Raw genomic sequence first — 16,284 nt, 5'->3', positions numbered from 1 at the left:
CAACAATTATCCCACATGAGAAGAGGGTGCTGATTGGTTGGTAAGTGGACTCTGATTGGTAGAGGCATTGCCATGGAGAATGCACCAGGGAACAGTTAACTATCAAGCTTGTGTTTAAGTTCAAACCAGGCAAAGTTGACTCCGATTGGTCAGAGCACTTCCATGGGGAATGGACCAGGGAATGGCTGACCCCAGCTTTTGTTTACACAGAAACAAAACTTCAAACAAATAGCATTGAGATAATGACCGGGTAATCTGGTTTACCGATATTGGCTAAGAGGTCAAATATTGGCCTTTAAAGGGGCTGTTGGGATCAGCCAACAGAAAGGTACATCTTTCAATTTGACTCACTTCTGATCTCCTGGCTCCACAGAGCTGTTACACCTCCTGCCTGCCCATGATAGGTCCCACCAATTCTACCCCCACCCCTCCCCAACCTCCAGGCCTACATCTGGGTCGCTAAGATCACAGCTAGAATTAGTCTCTGGCACTGGGCCATTCGACAATGCCACCAACTCACTGGAATTATGCTGCTGTGGCCTGAGACCCAGCCACACCTCCCTGTATAGCACATTTCAGCCTGAAAACAGGTGTAAATCAATTTTATATCTTTAATTGCCCTTGAGAAGGTGGTGGTGAGTCATCTTCTTGAACCTCTGCAGTCCATTTGGTGTGAGGCACTCCCTCAGTGCTTTAGGAACAGAGTTCCAGGATTCTGATCAGGCAACAACGAAGGCACAGCAAAACATTGTCAATTCAGGTGACTTGGAGGGGACCTTGGTGGTGGTGTTCCCATGTATATGCTGCTGTTATTCTAGGTGGGGAGATGCAAAGAGTTTGAGAGACGCTGTTGAAGTATTATGTCTTTTAAGGCCTAATGACTGTTCATACTTGAAAGATCCTTTAGTATTTTTTTAAAAATTTCTTTAGGTTGAGCATAATTGCTCTTTCAGAGAATTGGTGCAGACTCAGTGGGCCAAATGGCCTCCCTCAGCACTGTAGGGATTCTACTCGGCACAGTGGCACAGTGGTTAGCACTGCTGCCTCACAGCACCAGGGACCTGGGTTCAATTCCGGCGTCGGGTCACAGTCTGTGTGGAGTTTGTATATTCTCCCCGTGTCTGCGTGGGTTTCCTCGGGTGCTCCAGTTTCCTCCCACAGTCCAAAAATGTACGGGTTAGGTGGATTGGCCATGATAAATTGCCCCTTAGGTTCAGGGGGACTAGCTAGGGTAAATGCATGGGGTTATGGGGATAGGATCTGGGTGGGATTATGGTCGTGCAGACTCAATGGGCTGAATGGCCTCCTTCTGCACTGTAGGAGTCTATGATTTAATTCTGCCTTTGAAAAGTTTTTCTCTTTGCTGAGAATAATTCATATTTGCATTTTTGAATACCAACAACTCACCTTTATACAGCATCTTGAATTTAATAAAACGTCCCAAAGCCTTTCACAAGAGCAGCAACATTTGACACTGGGCCACATATGGGAGATATTGCGACAAGTGGCCAAAGAGTTCAGTTTTAAGAAGTGTCTTAAAAGGAGGAGAATTGGGTGGAGAAATGTAGAGGTTGAGGGAGGGAATTGCAGAGCTAACCATATTTATTTCCCAGAATTAAAACCACACCTTCATTAAAGCACCCAAAAACCGTAATGCAAAATACTGTTAGCTGCATTTACAAACTTGAGAACACAAGTGAGCAATATTAAAAATTCAAAATCTTCAAAGCAAATGTGTATAAAGAATCTGATATTTCACAAACACTAGTCATTTATAAATTTAAAACTGTGCAGATTGCATTAATGTTTCCATGACAGCCAGTGGCATTGTACTGACCCTAACCATCGACAAACTGTAATCATCAGCTTTTCAGACTTGGACATATATGACCAAAACCTAAAATATGTCTTCTTTTTAATAGATCTGTTCACTAAATAATAAGAGTAAACTGAACACTGGTGTGGTTTCACAAAAAAAAACAATGCTGCTTGAAACCTGACTGCTCTGAAAAGCACAAAGCCTGTCAGTTGGGGGAATTGTCTGGTTTTGTTTGCCCACACCAAGCCTTAAATTCCAAACACAACCACAACTTCTACTCTAACCCCAACCCTACCTTCTGGCAACCTCCAAATCCTCCCCTTAGCACTCACCCTTAACCCAAAGCTTTACCAAATCCCAGCCCCTATTTCCTAACCCAATCCCTACCTCAAACTCAACCCTTAAACATTCCCCCAATTACTACAACCCCAATCCTATTGTTTCTGCCAACACCTAATCCCTCCCATCACTACAAATCCCAACTCTTAGCCCAACTTCAAATCTTAGCCCCAGTCCCTGACCAGAATCCTAAACTCTAGCCCAAACCCAACCACTAATCATAATCCTAAGCAGAACAGTAACCTCTAACCCAAACTCAACCCTTACCCATAACCCTAAACTCTAGCCCAAACACTAACCATAACCCTAAACCCTAGCCCAAACATTAACCAAAGCACTAACTTCTAGCCCAAACCCAACCACTAACCATAACCCTAAACTCTAGCCCAAACATAGACCACTAACCATAACCCTTATCTCTAGCCCAAATCCAATCACTAACCATAACCCTAAGCATAACAACAACCTTTAACCCAAACACAACGCTTATAATTTGAAGTTTATTTATTAGTGTCACAAGTAGGCTGACATTATCACTGCAATTAAGTTACTGTGAAAATTCCTAGTCGCCACACTCCGGCGCCTGTTCAGATACACTGAGGGAGAATTTAGCATGGCCAATGCAACTAACCAGCACGTCTTTCGGACTGTAGGAGGAAACCAGAGGAAACCCATGCTGACCACGGGGGGAACGTACAGACTCCTCACAGACAGTGACCCAAACCGGGAATCGAAACTGGGTCCCTGGCGCTGTGAGGCAGAAGTCAGCACTTAGCTCAACCCATACTCCAACTCTCACACACGAACACTAATGCCAAGTCCCAACTTTCGCCTGACACCAGCTCCTAAGCCCCAGTCCCTCTCCTGTACCTAAAGCCCACCCTGCACACAGAAGTGGAACTGTGAAGGAATCACTGACAAGTTTGGTGAGAATGATTTGAGAGCAGAGTAAATCACACGCACTGCTGGTTTTCAGAAAAGGTGCAGCATGTCATTGGTCAATGACCTTTCTCCTGAGCGTCCACTTTCCTGGGCCAGACACATGAGCGCGCTTTATGGGGACGCGCGGGAATGGGGTGCGCGTGCACGAGGGAGAGGGTTATTTCCCGGGCACGCGCACGCCTAGTTAATTTCTCTTTGCTCTGAAATTGAATGTCCTAAACCCTTAGCCACCCGGGCCAATTATTGATGCTAACTTCTTTGTAATTCCAGTCAACCCCAATCATTGCTTTTACAGACAAGTCCCCTCAATTCCTCAGCCCTCCTCCCAGTCCTTTATTGGAAAGTAAGGAGATTTCACATGGAAATGGTCACATTTACTCAGTGACAAATGTAACAGGAGCCCTGGTGCATGAAGACTTATTTATTTGGGAAAAAAGCAATTAGAAAGGCAAAAATTTCCCACATCCCCAACAAAAAAAGTTTTTTCTTGGCTGTAAAAGACACAACCTGATACCCCCACCTCGCTGGAGTTATATTCAATAGCCCAGTTCCATCGCTGTCCAAATGTTGAGTAAGTCTGTTCTGGATGCTAAGGCAACTTTTTAAAGAATGTGTTTTCCCAGTGTCAATCCCGCGAAAAGCCCCAATCTTTGCACATTTGAGAAGAGCACCTTAATCTCCGTTTAAAGGCTACTTTTTCTCCCCACCTCTGTACAGATTTGCAGTTGTGGATTTCGGAACCAAAGGAAACATTGAACATTTACTGAAGAACAATTAAAAACACATCTTGTGAAAAGCTTACCTCGACATGAGCAGTTTGCTGTGTGTTTTCTGAGAGTTTCCTTCTCTGTTACTCTGCCAGTTCCCGTGCAACTAAATCCTTCTGGTCTCACACAGCCCTGATAGAAAAACACTGGATAAATTTGATCACAGGGTTGGTGCTTTGCCGGGGTACAGGGTCCGCTGATATGTGTCTGTTCAACTCCTTTTGGTTCTCTCCTCTTCTCCTCCCACTACAGAGTGTTTTGCAGTTTTGATTTGAACCGTCCTGTCCTTTGACTGAAACTTCGCGTTCCTGCGACCAGTGGGGACTTCCCTCCAACAGCTCACCAGCGCCAGATTCACGCCAGTGGCATTGCCTTCCCTGAACAAGACCAGTCAAAAAACTTATTGGCATGAGTGCCATCAACGAGGCGACAGAAACCGTGGAGAAAGTGACACCCCATCCAACAGAACTAGATTGTAAAACAGAGCAAACTTTTATCAGATTAAAAAATATATATCACATCGAGTATCCTGCTGTTCTTGTGCCCCATGATCACATGGGGTGGCACAGTGGTTAGCACTGCTGCCTCACAGCACCAGGGACTCAGGATTCAATTCCAGTCTGGGTGGAGTTTACACATTCTCCCCGTGTCTGTGTGGGTTTCCTCCGGGTGCTCCAGTTTCCCCCCACAGTCCAAAGATGTGTAGGTTAGGTAGATTGGCCGTGCTAAATTGCCCCTTGGTATCCAAAGATAGAATCCCTACAGTGCAGAAGGAGGCCATTCAGTCCATCGAGTCTGCACCAACAACAATCCCAACCAAGCCCTACCCTTGTAACCCCACGTGACACGAAGGGGAAATCCCACCCAGCCCTGTTCCCCGTAACCGCAAATATTTCATCCCACTAATCCCTCTAACCTAGGGGACACTAAGGGGCAATTTAGCATGGCCAATCCACCTAACCGGCACACCTATGGAGTGTGGGAGGAAACTGGAGTACCCGGAGGAAACCCACACAGACACGGGGAGAACGTGCAAACTCCACACGGACAGTGACCCGAGGCTGGAATTCAACCCAGGTCTGTGGCGCTGTGAGGTACCAATGCTAACCATTGTGCCACCATGCCACCCTATGTGCAGGTTAGGTGGATTGGCTATGCTAAATAGCCCCTTAGTGTCCCAATATATAGATTAGGGGGATTAGCGGGGTAAATATGTGGGGTTATGGGGAGAGGGCCTGAGTAAGAGTCGGTGCAGACTCAATGGGCCGAATGGCTTCCTTCTGCACTGTAGGGATTCAATGATTCTATGAAAGTTACCAGCAAATACCACATACTCCTGAAGGCAACGCACCAAAGACAAGGGTCGACAATTGATGTACTGCTTTTATCTGGGTCGCTGGGTCACTGTCACTCACCTGATTTTAAGGCTATGTGATAGACAGTTACCACTTATACTTCCTCTTCTAAAAATAAACATCCCTCGACCAAAAATCGTAAATCACCCTGGATGCTGTGGCCAAAATAAGGGGTGGCAATTAGTGCTCAGTGTTTGTTAGGGAGTAAATCAGACCTCAAGTCCCAGTATCTACCCACATGCACACAGTTAAATGCCTGAGTAGTTCTACTCCTCAAGCTTACCAAACCAATAATTCACCCAGAGACCTTCCGCGTTCAAACACAGGGGAAGGCAAGAAGTATTTGGGTGATAGATAACTACTAAAATTACCAGAAAAAGTTAGAGTTCTCCATTCCAATGCATGTACATTTTTAAAGGAATAAGATAATTCTGATAGACAACCTCTTTGGTACTGAAAACTAACATTAAGAAGCGTGGAGTCTCATTGCTTCAGCTGTCAATTATTGTTGGAAATTTTTTTTAACTAAAAATCTTTCTGTTGTCTCATTTTGTCTCTCTCAATCTCATCTTTTTTGTCTGTCTTTATTTTGCTTTCTGTACTTGATTTTGCATTTGGACTAAAGAAAAAATGAACTGGCAACTTCCTGATTTACACTCTGCATGTCTCAGGAAGGATACTTCTATCAGATTGGTTAAGGAAACACTCAAATGCATGCTGCATTCACACAAGCCCCAGATGTCCTGGAGCAGCTGCTCCCACTGTCCCTGAATTCTAATCACAGCAGGGTGCAATGCGTGAGCCCATAGAAAATCTCTGATCGAGTGCAAGTGTAACACATGACAAATGTTCTTTGTCGGTGGCAACTTGGACAATGACAGATTTTTCAAATTTACAGATATAGAGCCTGTAAAGGTTATGTAGGTCAGGAGGAAATATTATTATTGTAGTCTGAACAACAACAATAGTATGTATTGTTGGAACCCCACGTGTATAATGGTGTAACCATCACGGAATTCCCCCACTGTCAACATCTTTGGGGTTACCATTTACCAGAAACTCAACTGGACTCACCACATAAACACAGTGGCTACAAGAGCAGGTCAGAGACTAGGAATACTGCGGCGAGTAACTCACCTCCTGACTCCCCAGAGCCATCCACCATCTACAAGGCACAAGTCAGGAGTGTGATGGAACGCTCCCCACTTGCCTGGATGGGTACAGCTCCAACAACACTCAAGAAGCTCAACACCATCCAGCACAAAGCTTGATTGGCACATCTACAAACATTCAATCCCTCCACCACTGATGCTCAGTAGCAGCAGTGTGTACTATCTACAAGGTGCACTGCAGCAATTCACCAAAGATCCTTAGACAGCACCTTCCAAACCCACGACCACTTCCATCTAGAAGGACAAGGACAGCAGATACATGGGAACATCACCACCTGCAAGTTCCCCTCCGAGCCACTCACCACTCTGACTTGGAAATATATCGGCCGTTCCTTCGCAGTCGCCGGGTCAAAATCCTGGAATTCCCTCCCTAATGGCATTGTGGGTCAGTCCACAGCACAGGAACTGCAGCGATTCAAGAAGGCAGCTCACCGACACTTTTTCAAGGACTACTAGGAATGGGCAATAAATGCTGGCCAGCCAGTGATGTCCATGTCCCATGAATAAAAAAAAGTAATAATTCTGAATGTTGCTATATTCATACGTTGTAACCTTATAGGGAGAGAATTCAATCAATTGGTCACTGGACTCAATATGCTACCCTGTGTTTTGTCAGTGAGTTAAGATGTGGACAGGTTTGAAGTAAAACAACGAGACATTGTTGTCTAAATGAACATTTTATTTTGTGGTGTTAAGTTTCTAATTAGGTAGTAATTACTGCATAATCCTGAGAGCGGTCACAGTTCACCTCTCAGTTGGTGAAATTGATATAATGGCTGTTATCACTATGAAATTTGTTCAGCAAATTGTGGCTGGAGAAATATGCCCGCGAGTTGAAAATTGACACAAGTTTGAGATTGTGCACAGTTCCAATGTTAACCTTGCCAAAATGGCATCTCGGACTTAATCTCCCCATGAGTTTCCTTGAAGTTGTGGCATTTGCATGTTAATTACTCATTAAACTCGCCACTAAAAGTGAAGTCTGGTAATGAACAGTGTCAAGTAGCCTTTTAATGATGCAATAATTGTTAATGACTGCCAACCAACCTCTCGGACCCAGCAAGGGAACAAGTGGAGACCTCAGCAAAACTGGGTCATTTAACACATCATGCTCACTGTGCTGCGTGCGGCTGGAAGTGGTGTCCGTTAGCTTGATGTGGTAACTTTATTATCATTCTGTTTCGATTGCTGAGGCCTTGAGCATGTCCAACCAGGAGCTGGAGTTGACATCATGTCCTTCAAGGTCAAAGCTTGGTTTCAATGTATACTCAGACTTGATTCTGTTTCATTTTTGAAGTGCATTCCAAAGTGTGCTTTTTCATTTAATTTTACCAAAGGACTTCACTTGGTTTATTAATATTTTTTGAACGGTTGGCAGGATTGCCAATGGAATTGTCATAGCAACCAGTGGCTGTACTTTATCGTCATGCCAGAAGTCTTCTTATATGATTTATGATTCATCTAGAAGTTTTTACCAAAGGTTCAGTACTCCATGTACATATACACAAAGATTAGGAGAAAAACAATCATCACTATTTACAATAGTTTTGCAAAACAGAAAAGAATGTAATGTAGGCAAATCTGAATTGCGAAAAGGATAAACTCTTACTATTTAATAAATTGTGAACATTAATCATTACCACACTAAAATAGAATTACAGAATAAGAAAAGGCAGTTCAGTCGGGTCAGCAAGCTTAATGGTGAGTCAGTCTCGTGAACTTGTGTTACAAACAATTGTCTTTATTTTCATCTCATCCAAGATGTCGTTCTGTGCTCTTGTGTAACAGGAATCTCTTCAGCACATTCTGACTGAGTTAGTATTTTCCACACTAATTATTATCGCTCCTTTGTTTTAAGAACAGTAAGGGCTTCAGACTTTTTTCCCCAGCAGGTTAAGAAACAAAACACAAGGGCAATTATTTCTAAACTTGCTTGTAGATTTCAGTTTATGAATATACCCCGACAAAGCAGTGCTATACTATTTCATGCAGGCTTCATTATTTACACTGATACCCGCACATCCCAGTTACTCCTACATCATAGCATCTTTTACACAAAGTCATCTAGATAGAAAGAAAGGGCATATATATATATATATAGCACTTTGTATCTGGTTCATGCTCTGCTTGACATTGCACAATACTATCAGGAGGTGCAAGACTGGTACTCCATCCTTTCGAAAGGACCTAAGAAATCGGAGGAATAGGCTTCCTAAAATTCACCAGCCTATCTGAACAGTGGTTTTTTTAATAGTCTCTTGTCTCGACATAAGATTGACACCTTAAGACTACTCAAATCACTCCCAATCATCAAAGACAGTTGATGAAAAGGTGCATTGGCCATGCTAAATTCTCCCTCAGTGTCCCCAAACAGGCGCCGGAGTATGGTGACTAGGGGATTTCCCAGTAACTTTATTGGGGTGTTAATGTGAGCCCATTGGTGACACTCATAAATAAACACTACTTTAATAAGCCAAATGCAAGAAAATGAATAAAAAGAAAAAGGATAAAAAGGATGGCATGGTGGCACAGTGGTTAGCACTGCTGCCTCACAGCGCCATGGACCTGGTTTCGATTCCCAGCTTGGGTCACTGTCTGTGTGGAGTTTGCACATTCTCCCCATGTCTGCATGGGTTTCTTCCGGGTGCTCCGGTTTCCTCCCACAGTCCAAAAGATGTGGGGGTTAGGTGGATAAAAATTGCCCCTTAGTGTCAGGACAAGCTAGGGTAAATGCATGGGGTTATGGGGATAGAGCCTGGATGGAATTGTGCAGACTCGATGGGCTGAATGAAAATTGCCCATTTCATTCAGGGATGGGAATCATAGGGATTAGAATCATAGAATCCCTACAGTACAGAAGGAGGCCATTCAGCCCATCGAGTCTGTACCGACCACAATCCCACCCAAGCCCTATTCCCATAACCTTCATTTACACTGCTAATCCCCCTGACACTACAGTCAATTTAGCAATTTAGCCAATCAACTTAACCCGCACATCTTTGGGCTGTGGGAGGAAACCGGAGCACCCGGAGGAAACCCACGCAGACAAGAGGAGAAAGTGCAAACTCCATACAGACAGTGACCCAAGGCTGGAATTGAACCCGGGTCACTGGCGCTGTGAGGCAGCACTGCTAAGCACTGTGCCACCATGCCACCCATTCTATGGATTAGTTCCAAGTAAAGCTAATAATATTACAAGCTTCTCTGTACTCTTTTAGAAATTGTGCCATCTTACAACTTTTACATCCATCTATGAGGACAGACATGGACTGGGTTTAATGTTCCATCCAAGAGACAAAATTATTTACAGTGCTATGCTCCATCAGTACTGCACGGGGATTGTCAACTGAAAAATGGTGCCCTAGTCTCTGCAGTGGGATCTGAACTTACAACCTTCAAGACTGCTACCCACTAAGCCTACTTAAACAGGTGCTTCTTGGAGAATGCTGGGTTAGAAAGGGGTGAATAGAGTCACAGAATTTTGTTTTATTGATGAAATGTTATTCTAACCATCAGAAGACATAACCATTTAATTATACAACTGGATACAACTACACACCACCTAATAACTTGTTTCTATTTTCAATACAGCCGTTTGATGATGATGAGCAGGAAGATAAATGTACATTCATTCAACAGACCTCAAATTATATTTAAAATACAGACATTAAAGGCACAGGTTATAAATCAAACTGGAATAACACTGGATGGGGGATTTCATGCGTTTCGTATCATGAGAAAAATCATTACTGATATAATACTGGTTTAAAAATAGACGTAAATCTTGTCATGAAATTTTACGAATGGATCTTGCTGTTTGTGGGAGCTTGCTTTGTGCAAATTGGTTGCTCAATTCCTAAACAGTACTACAGCAGTGACAATACTCAAAGAGCTATTTAATTGGCTGTATAATGCTTTGGGGCATCCTAATTTAATGGATGGTGCCATAGAATAATAGAATTCCTACAACGAAGAAGGAGGCCATTTGGCCTATCAACCCTGCACTGACAACAATCCCACCCAGGCCCTATCCCTGCAACCCCATGTATTTACCCTAGCTCAGGGTTCTCCAAACTTTTCAGTACGAGGGTCACATGGTATATTTTACATATTTTCGGAGGCCAAAGAAAAAAAAATAGTTTTATAAATGAACTGGCGATGATTAAGCCCATGAGATCGAATGAAATTCACTGTTGAAACAACAGGTTTCAGAACGCAAGACATATCCACATATTTTCCGCACAATGCTTGTTGATGGATAATGCAATGCAGAAACATGGGTTTTGAGAATCCACCAACCTCACAAGCTTTTGTGATTTGTCCAACCAAACCTTTCTTCACCCCAGACATGTTCTTTCCTCCATCAATTGTCACGCATTGCAGTTTATTCCACTCCAGGTTATATTCTAACACAGTTTTTTGCAATTCTTTGAAGATGTCTTCTCCAGTTACTGTGCTGTGCATGCTATGCACTGATGCTAATTCTTGTGTCATATTAAATTCACTGTTGACGCCACGGATGAATACTAGGAGTTGTGATGTGTCACACACATCAGTCGATTCATCAAGTGCGAGAGAATACAACTGAAAATTTCTTGCTTTGTCTGCAATTTAATTAAATATATTGCTTCCTATATCCTCAATTCTACGAGCAACAGTATTTGGCGCAAGACTGATGATTTTGAACAGATTTACTTTTTCTGGGCATAACTCTTCCACTGCTTCCATTATACACTCTTTGATGAGATCTCCATCGGTGAATGGCTTTCCTCTTTTAGCCAACACACAAGCTCGTTTGTAACTGGCCCTGGTTAAAGCTTCATTTTCAATTATCTTCTGCGTAAAAAAAGCTTGTTGGGAAAGCAACCTGCGTTGCATTGATTCAAATTTTTCCGAACGCTGTTTTCCTGTGAATTGGGAATAACTTGGTTCATGTTTGGTCTCATAGTGCCGACATACATTGTACTCCTTCAAAACGGCAACAGTTTTGTTGCATATGACACACAAGGCTTTATCACTTGCTTGTACAAAGAAGTACTTTACACCCCATTCTTCATTAAACAGGCGGCACTCACTGTCCACTTTTTCTTTTCTTTTTTCCTTCCATAACTGAATTGGTCTGAATTGCCGCCATCATTGTCCTCGCTCATTGCAGACAGATGGAACGTACGGATTGGATAAAGCAGCTGTCACTCAGTCAATGCAGAGCGGCAATTGGAAACAGATGTCTCAATTGCTGATTCGTTTAATGAACTGTCAGTCACAAGACGGCAGCTCTGATTGGACAATAGGCCGGTAAAGAGGGTGGGGATTCCCATGGGTCCATCAGACACCGCGCGGAGCGACAGCAAATATCCAGCCTGTGGCTTCCGTCCCCGTGTCCGGATCCTGAGTCAGCGGTGGGGTTCCGGACGCAGAAGTGATTTCGGCAGCGGGAATCCCATCCCGCCCCACTGGCTGCGGACCAGATGTTAGCCCACTGCGGGCCGGATGTGGCCCACGGGCCGTAGTTTGGAGACCCCTGCCCTAGCTAATCCCCCTGACACTAAGGGGCAATTTAGCATAGCCAATCCACCTAACCTGCGCATCTTTGGACTGTGGGAGGAAACCGGAGCACCTGGAGGAAACCCACACAGACACGGGGAGAACGTGCAAACTTCACACAGACAGTCACCCAAGGCTGGAATTGAACCCGGGTCCCTGGAGCTGTGAGGCAGCAGTGCTAACCAATTCAGCCTCCACTAACTTCTTGGTCTTCAGCCCATATGGTGCACCAGTCACAAATCTAATGATAATTGTAGCATCATTTTGACCACCTTGGGAACAAGAAAAAAGATGGAAAATTATAGGCCAATTAGCCTAACCTCAGTTGTTGGCAAAATTCTAGAATCCATCGTTAAGGATGAGATTTCTAAATTCTTGGAAGTGCAGGGTCGGATTAAGACAAGTCAGCATGGATTTAGTAAGGGGAGGTCGTGCCTGACAAACCTGTTAGAGTTCTTTGAAGAGATAACAAATAGGTTAGACCAAGGAGAGCCAATGGATGTTATCTATCTTGACTTCCAAAAGGCCTTTGACAAGGTGCCTCACGGGAGACTGCTGAGTAAAATAAGGGCCCATGGTATTCGAGGCAAGGTACTAACATGGATTGACGATTGGCTGTCAGACAGAAGGCAGAGAGTTGGGATAAAAGGTTCTTTCTCAGAATGGCAACCGGTGACAAGTGGTGTCCCGCAGGGTTCAGTGTTGGGGCCACAGCTGTTCTCTTTATATATTAACGATCTAGATGACGGGACTGGGAGCATTCTGGCCAAGTTTGCCGATGATACAAAGATAGGTGGAGGGGCAGGTAGTATTGAGGAGGTGGGGAGGCTGCAGAAAGATTTAGACAGTTTAGGAGAGTGGTCCAAGAAGTGGCTGATGAAATTCAACGTGGGCAAGTGCGAGGTCGTACACTTTGGAAAAAAGAATAGAGGCATGGACTATTTTCTAAACGGTGACAAAATTCATAATGCTAAAGTGCAAAGGGACTTGGGAGTCCTAGTCCAGGATTCTCTAAAGGTAAACTTGCAGGTTGAGTCCGTAATTAAGAAAGCAAATGTAATGTTGTCATTTATCTCAAGAGGCTTGGAATACAAAAGCAGGGATGTACTTCTGAGGCTTTATAAAGCACTGGTTAGGCCCCATTTGGAGTACTGTGAGCAATTTTGGGCCCCACACCTCAGGAAGGACATACTGGCACTGGAGCGGGTCCAGCGGAGATTCACACGGATGATCCCAGGAATGGTAGGCCTGACATACGATGAACGTCTGAGGATCGTGGGATTATATTCATTGGAGTTTAGGAGGTTGAGGGGAGATCTGATAGAAACTTACAAGGTAATGAACGGCTTAGATAGGATGGACGTAGGGAAGTTGTTTCCATTAACAGGGGAGACTAGGACGCGGGGGCACAGCCTTAGAATAAAAGGGAGTCACTTTAGAACAGAGATGAGGAGAAATTTCTTCAGCCAGAGAGTGGTGGGTCTGTGGAATTCATTGCCACAGAGGGCTGTGGAGGCCGAGACGTTGAGCGTCTTCAAGACAGAAATTGATAAATTCTTGATTTCTCGAGGAATTAAGGGCTATGGGGAGAGAGCGGGTAAATGGAGTTGAAATCAACCATGATTGAATGGTGGAGTGGACTCGATGGGCCGAATGGCCTTACTTCCGCTCCTATGTCTTATGGTCTTATGGTCTTATGTCCCATACATTCACATCTTTTTTGCAATAGCGCAGTAACACCACATTCCAGACTTGGCACATCACCTTCTTTCACATTCCAGACACCTGCCCACCACATTGAGATATTTATATATACCGTTTCCTCTTTCAGTTACATACAGTTCACAAGCTGGATGGTAGTGGGGTCACTTACGGACAGAGCTCTTTCAGCTGCTATCTGTGAGACAGTAAATGGTGGACAGAAACAGCCTGTTTGCCTGGAGTCCTGCTTCTCTTCTGAGGTAAGGCAGTGACTAATGACAAAATTCCAAAGCTGTATAATTGAAGGAGTTCAGACAGCCCAAAACTCGGCCATGTGACAGGGTGGTTTTGGGTTGAGTTATTCAGCCTGGTTGAAGCCCATTGTGTTTTGGAGCAGGCAACAGTGAGGGCATTAACATCACATTGGAGAATTAGGGGTCACACAAGGCTGCCTTTGTCCATAACTGACTGGGGCAGACATCTCGTCCACTAGGCCATTGTGTTAGCTTGCTGGAATGTTTCTGTGATGCAGAGAGTTCTGGGGGTTTGAGGGGGTAAGCCTTTGTCCGATTTCAAAACTGCTCAGAAACTTCCAGTCGCCAACATGTGACCAGCTGGAGACATTTGATCAGCCCAGTAGTTTTTTATCATAGAATCCCTACAGTGCAGAAGGAGGCCATTCGGCCCATTGAGTCTGCACCTGCCACAATCCCACCCAGGCAGTCTCCCCATAGTCCCATGTATTTACCCTAGTTCGTCCCCCTGACACTAAGGGGAAATTTACCATGGCCAATCCACCTAACCTGCGCATCTTTGGACTGTGGGAGGAAACCGGAGCACCCGGAGGAAACCCACGCAGACACGGGGAGAATGTGTAAACTCTACACAGTTTAGAGTCGGGAATCTAACCCAGGTCCCTGTTGTCCATTTTGAAAAATGGAAGAGATAAATACTTAAAGTAGCCAGCTGTGACAACGTGAATATACAATCAAGCTTCATGATGCACTGTATGGTGCTAATGAAGGCTATAGGTATCTCAGAAGTGTAAAAGTATCCGAGCTTTAGTGCAGTTACTGCAAATGCAAGGCTCAGGAGAAGAATTAACAAATTGCTCTCCTTTGAAATAGTGCCATAGGGTCTTTTACCCCCTCCAGGGAAACAGACAGAAGACTGACTTAACTTAAAAAAAGACACGTCCAACTCTGCAGCATTCCTTCAGTGCTGGGCTGAGAGTATCCAACTTGATGTTTGCACTGAGGTCTCTGGAGTGAGACTGCCAGGCCATGAGGTGAACATAAAAGATGCCAAGGGGCTATCCAGAAGAGGTGCACAGATGTTCTTCCAGGTACCTTGGCCAATATTTATCCCTGAACTAATGACACTAAAACCACATTAAGCAGCGATTAGCACATTGCTGATGGTGGGAGCTGCTTCGTTTCCTATAACAGTGACTACATACATCATAAAGTAGTTCATTGGGTGTAAAACACTTTGGGACATTGAGATGTGGTGAAAGACAGTTTACAAATTCAAGTTCTCTTACATTCCACGTTTAAAAATAATTTAGTCTATGTTGTTTATTCTAATGCCAAAGAGTGTGCGTTCAGCTCATGGCCGTTTGAAGTGGTAATGATGCCAAATGTTGCAGTGAGGGCCTGGTTCATTACCTCAGGGGCTGTGCAACAAGAAAAGGCGCATGACATATCACTACACATACTTACGGTATTTCGCCACATGGCGTTTTCCACTGCACAGTAAATTCATTGTTTTGTATCAAATGAAATACATTTACTTAGAAAAGGTAGGTTATTATAATGATACAAGTACGTAAGCCATTCCTCGCTTGCTGCAGGCATGTCACCACGCTGTCTGCGGCTTCTCAGCTCATGAGCTTTGTGATTATGTCATTGTCGGGAAGAGGTTTGACCTCATTAGCTCCTCAATCTGTCTGAACTCTGGTCCTTCAGTCCCAGGAAGCTTTTTTTTCTGTTAAGGGCAAAGTACATCCCTACTGAATTCACAAGCAGTGTCTGGGCTGACAGCTCAGCTGATGGTCTTTTTGTGATGTTATCTCGATAAAAAGGGACCTTGCCTTTAAAAATTTGAAAACTGACTGTGTGTATATACAGTTATAGTCCATCTTTCTTAATGGCATAAGTCCGTGGAGCTATGATCAGAGGATTAGAGAGGGTGGATAGTGAGAGCCTTTTTCCTCGGATGGTGTTGGCTAGCACGAGGGGACATAGCTTTAAATTGAGGGGTGAGAGATATAGGACAGATGTTAGAGGTAGGTTCTTCACTCAGAGAGTAGTAAGGGTGTGGAATGCCCTGCCTGCAGCAGTGGTGGACTCGTCAACATTGAGATCGTTCAAGTGGTTATTGGATAAACATATGGATGATATTGGAATAGTGTAGATTAGAGGGGCTTTAGATTGGTACCACTGGTCGGCGCAACATCGAGGGCCGAAGGGCCTGTACTGCGCTGTAATGTTCTATGTTCTATGTTCTATGATTAATTGTTTCACACTGTTGCATTTGCTGTTTCAAAGCAGATAAAGTATACTAAATCAAACTTATTAGATACTTGTAAGTTACACTGATTGTCATCCATACTCACTTATTGAGGAGGACTAAAGTGACAGTAT

The 16,284-nt window shown here is 44.0% G+C and overlaps 1 protein-coding gene across 1 annotated transcript in view; it reads right to left on the bottom strand.

Annotated features, from left to right (window-relative positions):
* megf10 (multiple EGF-like-domains 10) overlaps positions 1–4,515 on the bottom strand; it is a 165,563-nt gene extending 161,048 nt beyond the window's left edge. Inside the window, exon 1 of the mRNA XM_078213956.1 lies at positions 3,903–4,515. The gene's annotated coding sequence lies outside the window, so the exon portion shown is untranslated. The remainder of the gene's footprint in view (positions 1–3,902) is intronic.
* Positions 4,516–16,284: the final 11,769 nt, after the last annotated feature.

The sequence above is a fragment of the Mustelus asterias genome, chromosome 6 (assembly GCF_964213995.1).
Source record: "Mustelus asterias chromosome 6, sMusAst1.hap1.1, whole genome shotgun sequence".
NCBI lineage: Eukaryota > Metazoa > Chordata > Chondrichthyes > Carcharhiniformes > Triakidae > Mustelus > Mustelus asterias.
Note: the sequence above shows the minus strand (reverse complement) of the source record. Positions and strands in the feature narration are given on the sequence as shown.